Source organism: Lipotes vexillifer, unplaced genomic scaffold, assembly GCF_000442215.2.
Source record: "Lipotes vexillifer unplaced genomic scaffold, Lipotes_vexillifer_v1.1 scaffold397, whole genome shotgun sequence".
Lineage (NCBI taxonomy): Eukaryota > Metazoa > Chordata > Mammalia > Artiodactyla > Lipotidae > Lipotes > Lipotes vexillifer.
Window position 1 is genome coordinate 4440484 of NW_006772681.1, and position 15296 is coordinate 4455779.

At 39.8% G+C, this 15296-nt stretch overlaps 1 protein-coding gene across 1 annotated transcript in view; it reads right to left on the minus strand.

The window, feature by feature from the left end:
- Positions 1 to 12390, minus strand: part of ASIP (agouti signaling protein) — an 88681-nt gene extending 76291 nt beyond the window's left edge. Inside the window, exon 1 of the mRNA XM_007447804.1 lies at positions 12279 to 12390. The gene's annotated coding sequence lies outside the window, so the exon portion shown is untranslated. The remainder of the gene's footprint in view (positions 1 to 12278) is intronic.
- Between the last annotated feature and the right edge of the window lie 2906 nt (positions 12391 to 15296).

The following is a 15296-nucleotide window of genomic DNA, read 5'->3' on the forward strand; positions in this document are numbered from 1 at the left end:
ATGTACCCTGCATTTGTGGAATAACTGAATAGACACCGAATCACCACAAAATTGAGGCGGTCGACTTTGGGAGCAATTGAAGTCTTGGGGTCTGCTGTCTATGACTGATTTGTTTCTTACTTTTATGTTTATCTTAGTATAGTTTTTAGCACTTGTTATCATTGGTGGATTTGTTTATTGGTTTGGTTGCTCTCTTCTTTTATTATTATTTTTTATTTTAATAATTTTTTTCTTTCTTTTTTTTCTCCCTTTCCTTCTGAGCCGTGTGGCTGACAGGGTATTGGTGCTCCAGCCTGGTGTCAGGCCTGAGCCTCTGAGGTGGGAGAGCTGAGTTCAGGACATTGGACCACCAGAGACTTCCCGGCCCCACATAATATCAATCTTTGAGAGCGCTCCCAGAGACCTCTATCTCAACGCTAAGATCCAGCTCCACCCAACGGCCAGCAAGCTCTGGTGCTGGTCGCCCAGTGCCAATCAACTAGCAAGACAAGAGCACAACCCCAACCATTAGCAGAGAGCTGCCTAAAATCATACTAAGTTCACAGACACCCCAAAACACATCACCAGACGTGGCCCTGCCCACCAAAAAGACAAGATCCAGCCCCACCCACTAGAACACAGGAACCAGTCCCCTCCACCAAGAAACCTACACAACCCATTGGACCAACCTCACCCACTGGGGGCAGACACCAAAAACAACGGGAACGGCAAACCTGCAGTCTGCAAAAAGGAGACCCCAAACACAGTAAGTTAAACAAAATGAGACAACAGAGAAATATGCAGCAGACAAAGGAGCAAGGTAAAAACCCACCAGACCAAACAAATGAGGAGGAAATAGGCAGCCTACCTGAAAAAGAATTCAGAGTAATAATAAAGATGATCCAAAATCTTGGAAATAGAATGGAGAAAACACAAGAAACGTTTAACAAGGACCTAGAAGAACTAAAGAGCAAACAAACAATGATGAACAAAACAATAAATGAAATTAAAAATTCTCTAGAAGGAATCAATAGCAGAATAACTGAGGCAGAAGATGGAAAAGTGACCTGAAGATAAAATAGTGGAAATAACTGCTGTGGAGAAGAATAAAGAAAAAACAATGAAAAGAATTGAGGACAGTCTCAGAGACCTCTGGGACAACATTAAATGCACCAACATCCGAATTATAGGGGTCCCAGAAGAAGAAGAGAAAAAGAAAGGGTCTGAGAAAATATTTGAGGAGATTATAGTTGAAAACTTCCCTAACATGGGAAAGGAAATAGTCAATCAAGTCCAGGAAGCACAGAGAGTCCCGTACAGGATAAAACCAAGGAGAAGCATGCCAAGACACACATTAATCAAACTATCAAAAATTAAATACAAAGAAAAAGTATTAAAAGCAGCAAGGGAAAAGCAACAAATAACATACAAGGGAACCCCCATAAGATTAACAGCTGATCTTTCAGCAGAAACTCTGCAAGCCAGAAGGGAGTGGCAGGGCATATTTAAAGTGATGAAAGGGAAGAAACTACAACAAAGATTACTCTACCCAGCAAGGATCTCATTCAGATTCGACAGAGAAATTAAAACATTTACAGACAAGCAAAAGTGAAGAGAATTCAGCACCACCAAACCAGCTTTACAACAAATACTAAAGGAACTTCTCTAGGCAGGAAACACAAGAGAAGGAAAAGACCTACAAAAACAAACCCAAAACAATTAAGAAAATGGTAAAAGGGACATACATATCAATAATTACCTAAATGTAAATGGATTAAATGCTCTAACCAAAAGACTGGCTGAATGGATACAAAAGTAAGACCTGTATATGTGTTGTCTACAAGAGACCCACTTCAGACCTAGGGACACATAGAGACTGAAAGTGAAGGGATGGAAAAAGACATTCTATGCAGGGCTTCCCTGGTGGCGCAGTGGTTGAGAGTCTGCCTGCCGATGCAGGGGACACGGGTTTATGCCCCGGTCTGGGAAGATCCCACATGCCACGGAGCGGCTAGGCCCGTGAGCCATGGCTGCTGAGCCTGTGCGTCTGGAGCCTGTGCTCCGCAACGGGAGAGGCCACAGCAGTGAGAGGTCTGCGTACCACAAAAAAAAAAAAAAAAAAGATATTCTATGCAAATGGAAATCAAAAGAATGCTGGAGTAGCAATTCTCATATCAGACAAAATAGACTTTAAAATAAAGACTATTATAACAGACAAAGGACACTACATAATGAGCAAGGGATCAATCCAAGAAGAAGATATAACAATTGTAAATATTTATGCACCCAACATAGGAGCACCTCAATACATAAGGCAAATGCTAACAGCCATAAAAGGGGAAATTGACAAGAACACAATAGTAGCAGGGGATTTAACATCCCACTTTCACCAATGGACAGATCATCCAAAATGAAAATAAATAAGGAAACACAAACATTAAATGACACATTAGACAAGATGGACTTCATTGATATTTATAGGACATTCCATCCAAAAACAACAGAATACACTTTCTTCTCAAGTGCTCATGGAACATTCTCCAGGACAGATCATATCTTGGGTCACAAATCAAGCATTGGTAAATTTAAGAACACTGAAATAATATTAAGTATCTTTTCCAACCACAACACTATGAGAATAGATATCAATTACAGGAAAAAAACTGTAAAAAATACAAACACATGGAGGCTAAACAATACACTACTAACTAACCAAGATATCACTGAAGAAATCAAAGAGGAAATCAACAAATACCTAGAAACAAATGACAATGAAAACACTATGACCCAAAATCTACGGGATGCAGCAAAAGCAGTTCTAAGAGGGAAGTTTATAGCTATACAATCCTACCTCAAGAAACAGGAAATATCTCAAATAAACAACCTAACCTTACACCTAAAACAATTAGAGAAAGAAGTACCAAAAAACCCCAAAGTTAGCAGAAGGAAAGAAATCATAAAAATCAGATCAGAAAGAAGTGAAAAAGAAATGAAGGAAACAATAGCTAAGATAAATAAAACTAAAAGGTGGTGCTTTGAGAAGATAAACAAAATTGATAAACCATTAGCCAGACTCAACAAGAAAAAAAGGGAGAAGACTCAAATCAACAGAATTAGAAATGAAAAAGAAGTAACAACTAACACTGCAGAAATAAAAGGATCATGAGAGATTACTGCAAGCAACTATATGACAATAAAATGGACAACCTGGAAGAAATGGACAAATTCTTAGAAATGCACAACCTGCCAAGACTGAACAAGGAAGAAATAGAAAATATAAATAGACCAATCACAAGCACTGAAATTGAAACTGTGATTAAAATCTTCTAACAATAAAAAGCCCAGGACCAGATGGCTTCACAGGCAAATTCTATCAAACATAGAGAAGAGCTAACACCGACCTTCTCAAACTCTTCCAAAATATAGCAGAAGGAGGAACACTTCCAAACTCATTCTACGAGGCCACCATCACCCTGATACCAAAACCAGATAAAGATGTCACAAAAAAAGAAAATTACATGCCAATATCACTGATGGACATGGATGCAAAAATCCTGAATAAAATACTAGCAAACAGAATCCAACAGCACATTAAAAGGATCATACACCATGATCAAGTGGGGTTTATCCCAGGAATGAAAGGATTCTTCAATATACACAAATCAGTCAATGTGATACACCATATTAACAAACTGAAGGATAAAAACCATATGACAATCTCAATAGATGCAGAAAAAGCTTTCGACAAAATTCAATACCCATTAATGAAAAAAACTCTCCAGAAAGTAGGCATAGAGAGAACCTACCTCAACATAATAAGGGCCATATATGACAAACCCACAGCAAACATCATTCTCAATGGTGAAAAACTGAAACCATTTCCTCTAAGATCAGGAAGAAGACAAGGTTGCCCTCTCACCACTGTTATTCAACATAGTTTTAGAAGTTGTAGCCATGGCAATCAGAGAAGGAAAAGAAGAAGTAAAGCTGTCACTCTTTACAGATGACATGATACTATACATAGAGAATCCTAAAGATGCTACCAGAAAACTACTAGAGCTAATCAATGAATCTGGTAAAGTAGCAGGACACAAAGTTAATGCACAGAAATCTCTTACATTCCTATACACTAATGATGAAAAATCTGAGAGAGAAATTAAGGAAACACTCTCATTTACCACTGCAACACAAAGAATGAAATACCTAGGAATAAACCTACCTAAGGAAACAAAGACCTGTATAAAGAAAACTATAAGACACTGAAGAAAGAAATTAAAGATGATACAAAAAGATGGAGAAATATACCATGTTCTTGGACTGGAAGAATCAACATTGTGAAAATGACTATACACCCAAATCAATCTACAGATTCAATGCAATCCCTATCAAGCTACCACTGGCATTTTCCACAGAACCAGAACAAAAAAGTTCACAATTTGTATGGAAACACAAAAGACCCCGAAAAGGCAAAGCAACCTTAAGAAAGAAAAATGGAGCTGGAGGAATCAGGCTCCCTGACTTTAGACTATACTACAAAGCTACAGTAATCAAGAGAGTATGGTACTGGCACAAAAACAGAAAGATAGATCAATGGAACAGGATAGAAAGCCCAGAGATAAACCCATGCGCATATGGTCATATGCTTTGCCTTTTCAGGGTCTTTTGTGTTTCCATACAAATTGTGAGCTTCTCTTTGATAAAGGAGGCAAGAATATACAATGGAGAAAAGACAGCCTCTTCAATAAGTGGTGCTGGGAAAACTGGACAGCTACATGTAAAAGAATGAAATTAGAACACTTCCTAACACTGTATACAAAAATAAACTCAAAATGGATTAAAGACCTAAATGTAAGGCCAGACACTACAAAACTCTTAGAGGTAAACATAGGCAGAGCACTCTATCACATAAATCACAGCAAGATCCTTTTTGACCCACCTTCTAGAGAAATGGAAATAAAAACAAAAATAAACAAATGGGATCTAATGAAACTTAAAACCTTTTGCAGATCAAAGGAAACCATAAACAAGAGGAAAAGACAACCCTCAGATTGGGAGAAAATATTTGCAAACGAAGCAACTGACAAAGGATTAATCTCCAAAATATACAAGCAGCTCATGCAGCTCAATATCAAAAAAACAAACAACCCAATCCAAAAATGGGCAGAAGACCTAAATAGACATTTCTCCAAAGAAGATATACAGATTGCCAACAAAGACCTGAAAGGATGCTCAACATCACTTATCATTAGAGAAATGCAAATCAAAACTACAATGAGATATCACCTCACACTAGTCAGAATGGCCATCATGAAAAAAAATCTACAAACAATAAATGCTGGAGAGGGTGTGGAGAAAAGCGAACCCTCTTGCACTGTTGGTGGGAATGTAAATTGATACAGCCACTATGCAGAACAGTATGGAGGTTCCTTAAAAAACTAAAAATAGAAATACCATATGATCCAGCAATCCCACTACTGGGCATATACTCTGAGAAAACCATAATTCAAAAAGAGTCATGTACCACAATGGTCATTGCAGCACTGTTTACAATAGTCAGGACATGGAAGCAACCTAAGTGTCCATCGACAGATGAATGGATAAAGAAGATGTGCCACATATATACAATGGAATATTACTCAGTCATAAAAAGAAACGAAATTGAACTATTTGTAGTGAGGTGGATGGACCTAGAGTCTGTCATGCAGAGTGAAGTAAGGCAGAAAGAGAAAAACAAATACCATATGCTAACACATATATATGGGATCTAAAAAAAAAAAATGTTTCTGATGAACCTAGTGCCAGGACAGGAATAAAGACACAGACATAGAGAATGGATTTGAGGACAGGGGGAGGGGTAAGGGTAAACTGGGACAAAGTGAGAGAGTAGCATTGATATATACACTACCAAATGTAAAATAGCTAGTGGTAAGCAGCTGCATAGCACAGGGAGATCAGCTCGGTGCTCTGTGACCACCTATAGGGGTGGGATAGGGAGGGTGGGAGGGAGATGCAAGAGGAAGGAGATATGGGGATATATGTAGACATTTAGCTGATTCACTTTGTTATGCAGAAGAAACTAACACAACATTGTAAAGCAATTATATTCCAATAAAGATGTTAAAAAAAATAAAGCAAAAAAAGACAGATAACAATAATTGGTGAGGATGTGGAGAAAAGTGAACCTTTGTGGACTGTTAGTGCAAATATCAATTGGTACAGCCACTATGGGAAATAGTATGGAGGTCCCTCGAAAAATTAAAAATAGAACTACCACATGATCTAGCAATTCCACTTCTGGGTGGAAAACAAAAGGAAAACGAACCCACTAAATTGAAACATGTATGAATAATATATGTTCAGTGTACAATAATGTTCATTGCAGCATTATTTACAATAGCCAAGCTGTGGAAGCAATCTAAATATCCACTGATATATGAATGGATAAAGAATATGTGGTATGGGGCTTCCCTGGTGGCGCAGTGGTTGAGAGTCTGCCTGCCGATGCAGGAGACACGGGTTCATGCTCTGGTCCGGGAAGATCCCACATGCCGCGGAGCGGCTGGACCCATGAGCCAAGGCCGCTGAGCCTGTGCGTCCGGAGCCTGTTGCTCCGCAACGGGAGAGGCCACAACAGTGAGAGGCCCGCGTACTGCAAAAAAAAAAAGAATATGTGGTATATATACACAATGGAATATCATCAACTATAAACAAGAATGAAACCTTGCCATTTGCCACAACATGCCACAACTTATGCTAAGTGAAATAAGTCGGAATGAAAAAGACAAATACCACATGTTTTCACTTATGTGTGGAATCTTAAAAAACAAAACAAACAAAACAAAACAGAAATAGACATAGATACAGAGAACAAACTGTATCAGAGAACAGAGAACAAGCTGATTGCCAGAGGGGACAGCTATAGGGGGTTGGGTGAAATAGGTGGAGATTAAGAGGGACAAAATTCCAGTTATAAACTAAATAAGTCACAAGATGTAATATACAGCGTAAGAAATATAGTCAATAATACTGTAATATCTTTGTATGGTGACAGATGGTTATTAGACCTATCATGGTGATCATTTCGTAATGCATTTAAATGTCAAATCACTATGTTGTACACCTGAAACTAACACAATATTGTATGTCAACTATACTTCAATAAATAAATAAATAAAATTTATGTGGAAATGCAGAAGTTTAAGAATAGCCAAGACCTCTTGGGGAAGACCAGAAACATGAAAAACTTATTCTATTATGTATTAAGTCGCATTATAGTAGCTACAGTATTTGACACAGCATGGAATTGGCACAAAGACGAACTAATAGATAAATAGAAAAAGAATGGACATCCCAGAACCAGATTCACATATATTGGTAAATTATAAAAGGAATTGACAGTCTTTTCAGTACACGATCCTGGGTCAACTGGATATCCATATGGAAGAAAAAAAGGAGACATGACCTTATAGCATATCTTAAAATCAATTCCAGATGGACAACATTGTCAGACTACATTGCCACTAGCTATATTTAATTAAATTAATTAAAGGAAATAAAATTTAAAATTCAGTGCAACAGACATACTGGCCACATTTCAAGTGCTCAATAGCTGCATCATATTGGCTGTCATATTGGACAGCACAGATAGAGAATAGTTCCATCATTGCAGAAAGTTCTATTGGAGAGCACTATTCTAAAAGAAATTATAGGAGAATATCTTTATGACTTAAGTAGGAAAAATTTTCTTAAACAGAAGTTTTAAAAAAGATGCTAACCATAAAAGAAAATCTTGAAAAATCCAATTCAATTAATTTAAATTTAAATTTAAATTAGGACCTCCTTTTCAACAAATAACACTAGAAAGACTATAATGCAAGCCACAGAATGGAATAAGAGCCAGGTTTACGGTGAGGCAAGTGAGGTGCTAAGCTTGGACACAATTTTTTTAAAGGGGCACCAAAAAAAATCCCTCAGTAATCAAAACAAATAAGACGTTATGCAATATTTTTAAAAAGCAGAGTTAATTTTTAAAAATCCATGATGAGCAAAATGTCGTAATTTTAAATAAAGATAGGTATCAGTATTTCTGAGTTTTCCTTTGCCTCAGGCTCCAATATGATTTGACAGCATTGTGGGAAATGATATTTGCAACATGTACACAACAATGTCCATAATATTTAAAGAACACTTATAGATCAATAAAAATGTCAGACAACCCGACAGAAGAATAGGTTCAAGACCTGAAAGTTATTTCACAAAACAGTATATCCAAATGGCCAATAAATATATTAAAAGGTGCTCAACTTCATTAGTCATCAAGGAAATATAAATTAAAATAAAAAAGCATTCCACTACTCTCCCACCAAAATGGCTAAATGTAAAAGACAGACAATACCAAGTGTTGAGAAATCTCAGACATGGCTGGTGGGAGTGTAAAATGATGTAACTAATTTGGAAAACTGGCAGTATCTCTTAAAGCAGAACTCACACGTCCCATAATTCAGCAATTCCATTTCTAGATATATCCAATAGAAATGCATTCATATGTTCAGCAAAAAACTGTTCATAAATGTTCCTAATAGAACTGTTCATAATAGTTCCCAACTGGAAACAACCCAAATGTCCATCAATAAGGCAATGGATAAATAAATTGTGGTATATAAATTCATGAAATACTATAGAGCAATGAAAATAAAATATTACTACATGTAGGAATTCCCTGGCGGTCCAGTGGTTAGCACTCTACCCTTCCACTGCAGGGGGCAAAGAGTTCAATCCCTGGTCGGGGAACCAAGATCCCACAAGCCGCATGGTGCAGCCAAAAAACAACAACAAAAAAACCAAACAAACAAAAAAAACCCAAAATATTACTACATGCAATAACATAACTGAATCTTACAAACATAATATTAAGCAAAGGAAGTCACACATCAAAGTATATACACACATACATAAACCCTCAAACAGGCAAAACTTAATTATGGTGTTAGAAGTCAGGTTAGTGGTTGCCCTTGGGAAGAAAGGGACTTAAAGAGGGCATGAGGGGGTTCTGGGTACTGGTAATGTCCTATTGCTAGATCTAGGTTTAGGTTTCCTGGGTGTGTTTATGTGGTGAAAATTTCATCAAGCTGAAGGCTTTTTTGTCTAATAGAAACAGAAAAACTTTCAATAACAACTTTACTTAAAAGAAAATAAAAATGTGTCCAGACCATTCAGGATCCCAGTGAAGAGGGAGATCAAGATTTTAAAAATTAAGCAATCAAGTGACAAAGTCAGCTGTCACAACTGTCTCCCTCTGACCCCACTCCCTCTCCCCTAGCTAAGGCAGATACTTTCAGCTGTCATCTTATCCACAAGTAGGGGAAGCTAGTCTTTGTCTTCCCATTTGATGCACGGAAAGATGGCTGCCCTGAGCGGGTCAATGACTAGATTAAGGCCTCACAGGCTGTTAGAAGTAGATGCAGGACTAGAAACTGGTCTCCTAATTCCTATTCCTGAGCTTTGTGCACCAGGGCCTGCTGCTCCTGTGAATCAGGTCACCTGATCACACCGAAGCTCTAATCCGTGAATGCCTTCACTAGGGTCCAGTGAATTTTTCTCTGTGTCCCTAACTTACAGTGATGCTAAGGATGGGGATGGCCTCCTAATTTATTTCACAGCTGAACTAACTTAAAGCAGATACCTAGTCAGTCATCACTGTATACACTTCTCTGGAAGCAAATGTCAAAGGGTGCAACTACAGGACATAAGGAGGCAATCTTAAATAATCACTTTTCCCTCTTCTAAAAGTCCAATTAATGACTGTATTGAATGAGGCCTGATGGCACTTGAGAGCAGAACAAACCAAGCAAAGAGTGAAACACATACCAGGTGGGATACTGTCTGCAGTGACTATTTCTAAACAAATGAAAGAGACACACTTCTCATCTTTTAAATAAGATTTAAATTGTGGTTTTAGAATGTTTTGAATTTAGTACTTTTGCTCCAAGCTGATTCTTCTTAAAAACACCTGAATATAAAGAAAGAATCTGTAAGCACGGGTTTCGGGAACAGATGGAGACAGAACTGGTGGCTGTCTAGCAGGCAATTTATGGCTGTGTCCTACCTGTGTGCGGGCCATCAGAAGGGCTTATGGACCTCTCCCCCACTGCAATGCCCCCAGTCGTCTTCTTTTTCCTCAAGAGAGCTGCCTTTTGAGCAAATGCAGACCTCTAGGGGCTCTAGGGACTACTTTGGCCCCAAGACCCAGCTGCATAGGTATTCAAATTGGATACAGACTTTAGCTTTACAGTTCTTTCCAATTTTCTCCCCAAAATCTGAATAAATGTTCCCTACCCAACTGAAGTCAGTTTTCTCTCAAGCCATGGTCTATTTCTTTGTGCACATTCTCCCCAAACTATATTCTTTCTTATGTCAATCAAAGATGACGCTCTGCTACCCTCCACCATCCCCCAACCCCAACACATACACCGACATCTGATCTTTTTGGTTTCTATTTTCTATTTCTCTTCTGTAATAGCTCTTCTCTCTTTTTGACTAGTGTCCTGGCTCTTTTGTCCAACTTTGAACACTTGGACTCCTTTGCTTCCTCATGCTGGACTGTAACTGCATCTTTGCTAGAATGCTTACCCATATGTAGAAGTGCTTGGAAGAGAGAAAGATTCATGGTGTAACCGAAAGATGGCAAGTTTTATGTTATTTTACCTTTTGATAATCCTTCAGACTGTCTTGAAGAACAAGAAACAGCCCTTTCCCAGATTGCATTCCAACCCCGAGCCACTTACACAAAATGAGGGTTACTGCACTAGACCGTAAAACCGCCAATTAAAATAATTGTCTTGAATTGGGTTATATATTTCCTTATATCCTTGAATATTCTCAGGACTCCAAAGCAATTGAATCTGGTATGTGGTTTCCTAGACCCACAGGTCTGTTTTTCAAAGCCTCAACCTGAGAGAGACTGAAACCAAACACTTCAACCACAATTTACTTCTTTTGAGGTAAAGATTGGTCTCCTTTCTACATCTGTCTGACCCGATGTTTGGGTGACCAAATCAAAAGGCTATAATGATCCCTCCATTCCTGGTAATTACCTTTGCATGGGGCCATCCTGCTGAGGGTTGTGCCCAGAATGAAGCCATCAGTGTCAGTGCCCCGATCCTTAATGAGATCCCTGTGGTTTAAGCAGAGCAGATGCAGACACATGCCCTACCTTCAACATGAGTGAGAGTCTTTTCCTGCATTTTCAGAGCAGTTTGACCAAAGGAACTATTGTAACTTCATGCTTCCAGCGTATGGTTCCATTTCTCCCTGGATTTGTTCTTCATATTATCTGTGTTGTCGGTTCATTGCAACATGGCTGCTCCCTCCACGAAGGTTCTTCTCCTTTCCTACACGTATGTCAATAGAGCTCTGCATTTTGGTACAGTGAAAGGCACAGACCTGCAGTCTTCTCTTCTCTGGTACTATCTCAGGTAACTGTACACAAGGCATGGGCAGGGGCTGGCTGCGTTTACAATAATTTGGGTGCTCAGATATAGGAAAATTCACACCCGAATAAGAAACTGTGATTACGAAACTTCAATTAGTGGAATGTACCAGGCAAAAATCATTTAGGCACCGAGGGCTTGGGGAAATTTTTACTATAGAAGAAACAAACAAAGTAGAAGAAAATGAGGAAGAGGAAGGAGGGGAGAGAAAGGAAAAAGAAGAGGAAGAAAAAGAGAAGAAGAAGAAATTGAGCTCATAGATATCATGCTAAGCATAGATACCGCACGGTACCGAAACACCCGCTGAGAAAGAGAAAGAGATTTCTTCTTCCCACACTGGGCTCACCTCTCGCTCTACGGGACACTGTTCCGGTAATCGTCAGTAGCAGCTTTCTGTGTTCAATAATAGATAATTCCAGATCAAAAGAAGGGTTCTGAAATCAAGATGTCGTTTTTTAGATCGATGGGCTCTCCAAGTGGAATCCAGGGATCTCTGGTGGGTCGGCAAAGATTCTTCCAATCGTTCTGTGGGTTGGGTCAGTATGCAAGGCACAGAAGTATGTTGGGTGGTTTGGTTTTTTTCCCTTTGAAACAATATTTTCCACTGTGGATTTCAATCAAAACTTAAATGCATCAAAACAAACATGTTTAAAGGGAGCTACAAATAATCACAGGGATTCAGCAAAAACAGCTCAAAAGTGGTTTTTTGTTTCTTTGTTTGTTTGCTGGCTTGTTTGTTTAGTCTAGTAAATAGGTGAGACACTCTTGTTTTGCTCAAATAGGCTAAGGACTAAAAATTTTGAGACTCACCAGTCCAGATGAAAAGACGAACCTTGCAAAGCACACGTCTTTGAGGGGAAGAAAGTCAGGTCCTTTCTCCTCTGAGTTTCCCATTTCCCAGTGTCATTTAGTTCCTGGTCCTCTCTCTCTGTACTGCTTTCTAGCTCAGTGCCCACAGCTCTGAAGTCAGAAGCAGCCACTGCCAAGAAGAGCCCTTCTCTGCTGCCATGGCTGTCTTTACTCAGGTTTCTCTTCCAGGGAGCAGGAGCTCAGGTGTGGGGTGAAGGAGTTGTCAATTGCAGCTGCAGCTTGGGAAGGTCTGTTTTTCCTCATCCCAGCCCCACAGCAAGAGTTAACCCCAGGAGAGCCTGGGCTGCTGGAGGGGAGTTTTGTGAGCTATCTAATGACCCAATTGTTACCCATATATTGTAGCACAACAAAACTGTCAGGCCATCTAGGCTGCTCCGATGCCATGAGATAAAATTTAGTACTTATGTCTACATCTGCCTTTCCGTCTCTAACAGAGCAATGTGTACATTCAGCTATTTGTTGGACCAATTTGCACAGTCATGGTTTCTTAGAAGAATTTCAAAACGGATGCACTGTCTATACTGTAGGTAAACAGTGTGGGAGCCGTAAATTAGAATGGACTCAGAGGCCTGTAATTGGATTTTGCTGAAGTTTTTGCAACGCCATTTACCTGTTCGGATAATTCTGTCACATGTACAAAGTGCTCTCAGATAACGCAGATGTCACCCTTAATTACTCAGATGCTGTTAGCCCTCTCAATCCTTTGGTGCAGACCCACTCAAGAATAAAGGAAGCAATGTTCTTCTCACCTTGCTTGATCAGGTGAAAAGAACTTGTTCGCTCTTTGAATGTGATTGAAAAAAAAAGAAAGAAAGAAAGAGGAAAAAACCAGTCCCAACATCTGAATGGAATTTATTACGTACCTCTCTGGGACCCCCTGGTTCCTGAATGTTTCAGCTAAGGATTCCCTCTTCCAAAGTCTGCAGAAGCTCAAGGACCCGCAGCCTGTCAGGGAATGATACTTTGTTGCCAGTTACTGCAAGTTGGTTTAAATATGCTGTCAAGATGCTGTAGCTGTGACCAAACCCCTGGCAGGGGGAGGCGGGGCAGAACGTGCCACGTAAGCATGCTCCTGTGTTTCTGTGTGGACACCCAGTGGGAAGGATAGTTGTCACTTCTGGAGAAACTGAAGGTTCTCTACTGTATTACATGATATGCCAGCACTAGAATCTGCCTCATGCAGGTAAAGTCCACAAACTTACTCATGTCTTGAGGAGATCTATGTTTGATTCCTATTATGGCTAATGTTTCTGGATTCCTTGGGTATCAAGAAAGAGGATCAGGGCTTCCCTGGTGGTGCAGTGGTTGGGAGTCCGCCTGCCGATGCAGGGAACACGGGTTCGTGCCCCGGTCTGGGAGGATCCTGCGTGCCGCGGAGCGGCTGGGCCCGTGAGCCATGGCCATTGAGCCTGCGCGTCCGGAGCCTGTGCTTCGCAATGGGAGAGGCCACAACAGTGAGAGACCCGCGAAATGCAAAAAAAAAAAAAAAAAAAGGAAGAGGATCAGAGGATCAGAAGACCTGGTTTCAGCTCCGACAGCTGCTTACAAGCTCTAGGATTTTAAACTAATGTATCTGCTTTCTCTGAGCTTCGGTTTATCAGTACCATGGGTAAATAATATCCTCAATGGAGGTACTGGGGAATGAATTGAGATAATGATATGCAAAGTGCCTGGTGGTGTTCCACGCACATAAACTGTGTGTGAATCTGGGGGAGCACATTTTGGCAAACGACGACTCAGCCTTGAAAGAGGAAGACCCCATAATTATAATGGGAGCCCAGGGAAGGGCTTCAGTGACTGCTAATACCCTGATTTACTGCAACTTTTTGGAGGATATTTGTTCTTAAGTTGAAATGGCAGAACACGCACTGAACTGGAAGTTAGGCAATCAGTGTTCTAGTCTTGACTCTAGTAACAACAAAGCTAGATGAGTTTGGGCAAGTCATTTAATCTCTTTGTGTTTGTATATATAATAGTGAGAGTCATACTTTCCCTTTCCAAAGTTTAGCATTATTGTGATGCTTAAATAAGATAGGGTCTATACAAAAATATGTAGAACATATTAAAATATAATTAATTTTGGTCAAAAGCTTCAAAACAATCCTATCAACCTATCAGTGCCTAACACATTCTGGCACATGTGTCTGATACTTAATCCTGTTTCTGTGGCTGATAAGAATGAGTTATAACTGGCAATGTCCTCACTGAATTCACCCAAATAGCCAGTCCCTTGCGTTCTGTGTATAGCCCTTGAGGGGCAATGAGAAATAACATCAGGAGAGGAGCAAAGGCTGAACTCCAACTTTTCTAAATTTCCTGCGAATGCATGGTTGGAGCTTCTAGAATGAGGGCTATGTCTTTGATGGCTAGAATTGAGGGTCCTGTTTGGAGCCAAAGGGCTTCAGGAGATTGCTCCCTGTTTTGACTTAAGTATATAGTGGAGCAGGTCAGGAGGTCTGGGAGGCAGGGATAGTATCATCTTTGCAACTTTTTGAAGCTTAAGACAAAATCCCACCCTTAAATCCCTGATCACACAACCTTGTAAACACTTACTTTCAACAGTAGCCAAGAAGGAGAACCATTCTATCAGATTTTTCATTTCCCTTCCCATCCAAGAAAATAACTGCAGAAGAAAGTTAGGAAAACTCATGTTTATTTGTTTTTGTTTTATTGTTTGCTTTTGCTTTTTCTTCCACGACCCAGCATACTGCAGATCTGCCCTGGGTGAACAGATTATGGGAGAGGTTTATGGAGCAGGCTCTCAACTCTGAGGCACTGAGGCTCTATCCCTTTCTTATAGTAAAAGGTTACCTGGAATGTTCCTCCCATTTATGGGTCAGCCTGGGCCCTAAAACAAAGCCAGCTGCCCCAAACTCTTCTGCATGGACATGGAGACTTGTGGACATAGAGCTTTTCCCACAAATGCTGCCTTTTACAGGAAGCCACTGAAGTGATGGG